General features: G+C 42.5%; 1 pseudogene; it reads right to left on the bottom strand.

The window, feature by feature from the left end:
• Positions 1–5,795: 5,795 nt before the first annotated feature.
• On the bottom strand, positions 5,796–6,315 carry LOC145537046 (large ribosomal subunit protein uL23 pseudogene; annotated as a pseudogene).
• Between the last annotated feature and the right edge of the window lie 991 nt (positions 6,316–7,306).

Raw genomic sequence — 7,306 nt, 5'->3', positions numbered from 1 at the left:
ATTCCCATCTGAATGCAGAGCTCCAAATAATAGCAAGCAGAGATAAGAAAGCCTTCCTCAGCAATCAATGCAAAGAAATAGAGGAAAACAACAGATTGGGAAAGACTAGAGATCTCTTCAAGAAAATTAGAGATACCAAAGGAACATTTCATGCAAAGATAGGCTTGATAAAGGACAGAAATGGTATGGTCCTAACAGAAGCAGAAGATATTAAGAAGGGGTGGCAAGAATACACAGAAGAACTGTACAAAAAAGATCTTCACAACCCAGATAATCACGATGGTGTGATCACTCACCTAGAGCCAGACATCCTGGAATGTGAAGTCCAGTGGGCCTCAGAAAGCATCACTACGAACAAAGTTAGTGGAGGTGATGGAATTCCAGTTGAGCTATTTCAAATCCTGAACGATGACACTGTGAAAGTGCTGCGTTCAATATGCCAGCAAATTTGGAAAACTCAGCAGTGGCCACAGGACTGGAAAAGATCAGTTTTCATTCCAATCCCAAAGAAAGGCAATGCCAAAGAATGCTCAAACTACCGCACAATTGCACTCAGCTCACATGCTAGTAAAGTAATGCTCAAAATTCTCCAAGCCAGGCTTCAGCAATACGTGAACTGTGAACTTCCAGCTGTTCAAGCTGGTTTTAGAAAAGGCAGAGGAACCAGAGATCAAATTGCCAACATCTGCTGGATCATTGAAAAAGCAAGAGAGTTCCAGAAAAGCATCTATTTCTGCTTTATTGACTATGCCAAAGCCTTTGACTGTGTGGATCACAATAAACTGTGGAAAATTCTGAAAGAGATGGGAATACCAGACCATCTGACCTGTCTCTTGAGAAGCCTGTATGCGGGTCAGGAAGCAACAGTTAGAACTGGACATGGAACAACAGACTGGTTCCAAATAGGGAAAGGAGTACATCAACGCTGTATATTGTCACCCTGCTTATTTAACTTCTATGCAGAGTACATCATGAGAAACGCTGGGCTGGAAGAAGCACAAGCTGGAATCAAGATTCCCAGGAGAAATATCAGTAACCTCAGATATGGAGATGACACCACCCTTATGGCAGAAAGTGAAGAAGAACTAAAGAGCCTCTTGATGAAAGTGAAAGAGGAGAGTGAAAAAGTTGGCTTAAAGCTGAACGTTCAGAAAACTAAGATCGTGGCATCTGGTCCCATCACTTCATGGGAAATAGAAGGGGAAACAGTGGAAACAGTGTTAGACTTTATTTTGGGGGGCTCCAAAATCACTGCTGATGGTGATTGCAGCCGTGAAATTAAAAGACGCTTACTCCTTGGAAGGAAAGTTATGACCAACCTAGATAGCATATTTAAAAGCAGAGACATTACTTTGCCAACAAAGGTCCGTCTAGTCAAGGCTATGGTTTTTCCAGTCGTCATGTATGGATGTGAGAGTTGGACTGTGAAGAAAGCTGAGCGCTGAAGAATTGATGCTTTTGAACTGTGGTGTTGGAGAAGACTCTTGAGAGTCCCTCGGACTGCAAGGAGATCCAACCAGTCCATCCTAAAGGAGATCAGTCCTGGGTGTTCATTGGAAGGACTGATGTTGAAGCTGAAGCTCCAATACTTTGGCCACCTGATGCGAAGAGCTGACTCATTGGAAAAGACCCTAATGCTGGGAAGGATTGGGGGCAGGAGGAGAAGGGGACGACAGAGGATGAGATGGTTGGATGGCTTCACCAACTCAATGGACATGAGTTTGGGTAAACTCTGGGAGTTGGTGATGGACAGGGAGGCCTGGCGTGCTGCGGTTCATGGGATCGCAAAGAGTCGGACATGACTGAGCGACTGAATTGAACGGAACTGAACTCAGCTTGAGTCTCACCTTGGAGTGCCATCTCCCTATTTACATTAGATACGCATAAGGAATAATGTGTGTAATGATACTTAGGAAGAGTTTATGTGGAATGGGAATAATGTTGGATCTAATCTTGAGCAAGTCATGCAGGATAAAAATACCTGTTTCTAAGCAGAATAATTTTCATTATAAAAGTCCATTAAACATATTGGAAGGAAGCATGTTAAAGCCTTAAAGTGGGCAGTAGGGTTATGGATGATCTATATTTCATTTTTATTTAACTTGTCATTTTCCATGAACAGGAAGGTATAAAATATATACCAAAAAAGCTAGGTATTAAAAATCTGCTCTTGGGCTTCCCTGGTGGCTCAGTTGTGAAGAAACTGCCTGCCAAAGCAGGAGACACAGGTTCCATCCCTAGTCCAGGAAGGTCCCACATGTCGTGAAGCAACTAAGCCCATGCGCCACAACTACTGAGCCTGCATGCCCTACAGCCTGTGCTCTGCAACAGGAGAAGCCACTGCAATGAGAAGCCCGCACACTGCGACTAGAGAGTAGCCCTCTCCCCAAAACAAGTTCTTCTCTTTTTCTACCTTCTGAAAGACAAACAATGCACAAATCGATTAAATTTGGGTTGAAACATGGCTAGAATTGACCTTGAAGTCACTAAAAAAGCCCATCTGGTTTAGCTGTATTGGATGAGAACCAGTTGATTGCTTAATTTGGCATTAGCTTGAGCCACTGGTACTTTTATACAGCCTCAGGGAGAAAATTGAGCTGTTCCATATCTGGAAAACTGAGGTGGTATCATCCTGATATAGGTGATCCAAGGAGAATAATTTCATATGATGTGGCAAGTTCAGTTCAGTTCAGTCACTCAGTCGTGTCCGACTCTTTGCCACCCCATGAACCGCAGCATGCCAGGCCTCCCTGTCCATCACCAACTCCCGGAGTTTACCCAAACCCATGTCCATCGAGTCAGTGATGCCATCTAACCATCTCATCCTCTGTCGTCCCCTTCTCCTCCTGCCCCCAATCCTTCCCAGCATTAGGGTCTTTTCCAATGAGTCAGCTCTTCGCATCAAGTGGCCAAAGTATTGGAGCTTCAGCTTCAACATCAGTCCTTCCAATGAACACCCAGGACTGATCTCCTTTAGGATGGACTGGTTGGATCTCCTTGCAGTCCGAGGGACTCTCAAGAGTCTTCTCCAACACCACAGTTCAAAAGCATCAATTCTTCAGCGCTCAGCTTTCTTCACAGTCCAACTCTCACATCCATACATGACGACTGGAAAAACCATAGCCTTGACTAGACGGACCTTTGTTGGCAAAGTAATGTCTCTGCTTTTAAATATGCTATCTAGGTTGGTCATAACCTTCCTTCCAAGGAGTAAGCGTCTTTTAATTTCACGGCTGCAATCACCATCAGCAGTGATTTTGGAGCCCCCCAAAATAAAGTCTAACACTGTTTCCACTGTTTCCCCTTCTATTTCCCATGAAGTGATGGGACCAGATGCCACGATCTTACTTTTCTGAACGTTCAGCTTTAAGCCAACTTTTTCACTCTCCTCTTTCACTTTCATCAAGAGGCTCTTTAGTTCTTCTTCACTTTCTGCCATAAGGGTGGTGTTATCTCCATATCTGAGGTTATTGATATTTCTCCTGGCAATCTTGATTCCAGCTTGTGCTTCTTCCAGCCCAGCGTTTCTCATGATGTACTCTGCATAGAAGTTAAATAAGCAGGGTGACAATATACAGCGTTGATGTACTCCTTTCCCTATTTGGAACCAGTCTGTTGTTCCATGTCCAGTTCTAACTGTTGCTTCCTGACCCGCATACAGGCTTCTCAAGAGACAGGTCAGATGGTCTGGTATTCCCATCTCTTTCAGAATTTTCCACAGTTTATTGTGATCCACACAGTCAAAGGCTTTGGCATAGTCAATAAAGCAGAAATAGATGCTTTTCTGGAACTCTCTTGCTTTTTCAATGATCCAGCAGATGTTGGCAATTTGATCTCTGGTTCCTCTGCCTTTTCTAAAACCAGCTTGAACAGCTGGAAGTTCACAGTTCACGTATTGCTGAAGCCTGGCTTGGAGAATTTTGAGCATTACTTTACTAGCATGTGAGCTGAGTGCAATTGTGCAGCAGTTTGAGCATCCTTTGGCATTGCCTTTCTTTGGGATTGGAATGAAAACTGATCTTTTCCAGTCCTGTGGCCACTGCTGAGTTTTCCAGATTTGCTGGCATATCGAGTGCAGCACTTTCACAGCATCATCTTTGAGGATTTGAAATAGCTCAACTGGAATTCCATCACCTCCACTAGCTTTGTTCATAGTGATGCTTTCTAAGGCCCACTTGATTTCATATTCCAGGATGTCTGGCTCTAGGTGATTGATCACACCATCGTAATTATCTGGGTCATGAAGATCTTTTTTGTACAGTGGCAAGTTAATGTTTGGAAAGAAAATGTTGTTCTGTTCTTCAAATGTTCTCAAAAATAGCTTATTGAGACTAGACATTCTCCCTGTCCAAATGCAAAAGAACTTTCAGTTCTCATTTATTGTAAGTGAACCTTGACTCAAACATGAATCAACAAGCCAAAAGCAACTGTTAGAATATTCATTAGATATTAATATCAGCAAGCACAGACATTTATATTTTCTTTCAAATTCAAAATTTACGACTTGTGCCTAACCAACTTCTCTTTTTCACTAATATAGCAGTAATTTATTTGTAACATGCTTTATGCTCTCATTTTTCCTTTAGTCTAAGAACTGTTAGCACTTGTGCACTGTTGCTTTGGACAAAGTTAAAATGATGCATATTTTTTCCTTCAACTATTATTGTGATTGTGGTTTAATTTTATATACTTTCTCCTCTCTGACTAAACATAAGGTTCACTGTACCCAGTAGGTACTTACTGAATGTACAAGGACAAAGTATGTTAGGCATTCCATGAACATCTGGAGTTTTAGTCAGGTTTTTTTATGTCTTTTTAAAAAAATTTATTTATTTGGCTATGTCAGGTCTTTGTTGCATAATGTGGGATCTTCTGTTGCGGCATGTGGGCTTAGTTGCTCTTTGGCACGTGGGAATCTTAGTTCCCCAACCAGGGATCAAACCTGCAATGCCTGCATTGCAAGGCGGATTCTTAACCACTGGACCCACCAGGAAAGTCCTGCATCTGGAGTTTTATGGGAACGTATCCCTGCCACTGAATCTTGCTTCCCTTCATTTCCCCATTCCCAATCTGTTTCATTTGTTACACTTTGATTAGCTGGTTAAGAAAAGCAGTTTTCAAAAACTTTCACAAGCTCCTTACTCCAGAATAAAAACAGGTTATGTCTTCATCATCTTAATAAGAAGCTACAACAAAACAGTTCCAGATTTAAATGCAGACCAAATATTGATCAACTAAGGTCGAGTACGCTGCTCTCTGGGTCTCCAAGCCTCCAAGGGTGGGAGGGAAGAGGGACCCCAAAGCGCTGAGTGCCCCTTGCAAGACCCACCCTCCCCTTCCAACACTCACAGCCTCACCATCACCCTCTGCCTTAAAGACTTTGTTGTTGTTGTTGTTCAGTCACTAAGTCATATCTGACTCTTTGTAACCCATGGACTACAGCACACCAGGCCTCCCTGTCCTTCACTGTCTCTTGGAGTGATAAAAAAATTGCTTTTATTTGATATTCTGTATTTGATGAGTCATTATTGTCATATGTGTCTTTAATTCTTTAAACATGTGGTTGTTGTTCAGTTGGTCAGTTGTGTCTGACACTTTGTGACCCCGTGGACTGCAGCACACCAGGCTTCCCTGTCCATCACCAACTAACTCCCTTTTGCTTGGGCTCCGTCTCTTCATTCTTTCTGGAGTTATTTCTCCACTGTTATCCAGTAGCATGTTGGGCACCTACCAACCTGGGGAGTTTATCTTTCAGTTTCCTATCTTTTTGCCTTTTCTTTTTTTTTTTTTTTACATAGTGAAAACTTTTATATTTGGAATTAGCCAGCTGGACTCAGTTTAGATGATCCCAATTTTGTTGGCAACATCCAAAGCATCATAGTCAGGAGCCAGTCAAACATATGCCTTCTTCTCTCCATCAGGCCTGATCAGAGTATTGACCTTAGCCACGTCAATGTCATAGAGCTTCTTCACAGCCTGTTTAATTTGGTGCTTGTTAGCCTTGACATCCACAATGAATACCAGTGTGTTGTTGTCTTCTATTTTCTTCATGGCTGACTCGGTGGTGAGGGGGAATTTGATGATGGCATAGTGGTCAAGTTTGTTTCTCCTAGGGGAGCTCTTCGGAGGATATTTGGGCTGCCTCCTGAGCCGCAGTGTTTTGGGCCGCCTGAAGGTGGGTGACGTCCGGATCTTCTTTTTCTTGTGGCTGTGGACACCTTTCAACACTGCTTTCTTGGCCTTCAAAGCCTTTGCTTTGGCTTCAGCTTTAGGAGGGGCAGGGGCTTCCTTTTTCGCCTTCGGCGCCATCTTCATGAAAAGGGTCTTTTTGCCTTTTCATACTATGGAAAGACCATAGCAGGGCTTATATCCTCATGCCCTCTCTCTGTTTTGGGTTGAATCGTGTCCCCCTGAAATTCATGTATTGAAGTCCTAACCCCTGGTATATCAGAATGTGACCATATTTGGAAATAAGATCTTTAAAGAGGCAATTAAGTTAAAATAATGCCTTTAGGGCAGGCTTCTACCCCAATAAGGCTCCTGTCTTTATAAGAAGAGGCAGAGACACCAGAGGAGCCATCATGTGAAGAGGCAGCAAGAGTGGCCATCCACAGGCCACGAAGAGAGGCCTCAGGAGAAACCAACTCTGCCAGCACCTTGAGCTTGGACTTCCAGACTCAAGAACTGTGAGAAAATATATTTCTGTTGTTTAAGCCACTCACTCTGTCGTACCTTGTCATGGCAGCCCTTGCAAAATAATATACCTTCCATCTCTGTTTTGTCTGAAGCCAAGAATCCCGAGTCACCTCTCTTTACTCCAACTCTCAAACTCACATGGCTCCTAACCCAGTGTTTTCAAACCACATACTGGAACCCAGTAACGGGCTGTGAAGTCAATTTAGTGACTTTCAAACAGGATATTAAAAATTAAATAGAAGAAAAGAGAATAAAATGCAACAGAATGGCACAGAAGAGGATAAAATAAAATAGCAATGTATTGCATTTAGTGAGGGAAAGTATTGCTCATATAAAATTTTTATTTCCATTATATATGTATATACTATATTTCGTACTGTGGTTTATGATAAAAATAAATGTGGGAACAACTGACCTAATTTCACCCCATATTCTTTCTTCAACTCTGGAAGCACTTTCATTCTGATCCATCACCAGCAAAATCCCCCAAGCACTGAACCTCCTCCAAGTGTTTTGTTCATCTTGCTCAGACCAAAACTAAAAAACACAAGTCTCACAAATATAACCATGGAAAGGGTAGCTATTAATAGGTGTGCTCTGAGCAAGAAAC

The sequence above is a fragment of the Giraffa tippelskirchi genome, chromosome X (genome assembly GCF_054371585.1).
Source record: "Giraffa tippelskirchi isolate mGirTip1 chromosome X, T2T-mGirTip1v1.2.pri, whole genome shotgun sequence".
Classification (NCBI taxonomy): Eukaryota; Metazoa; Chordata; class Mammalia; order Artiodactyla; family Giraffidae; genus Giraffa; species Giraffa tippelskirchi.
This window is presented reverse-complemented; position numbering and strand designations above follow the sequence as displayed.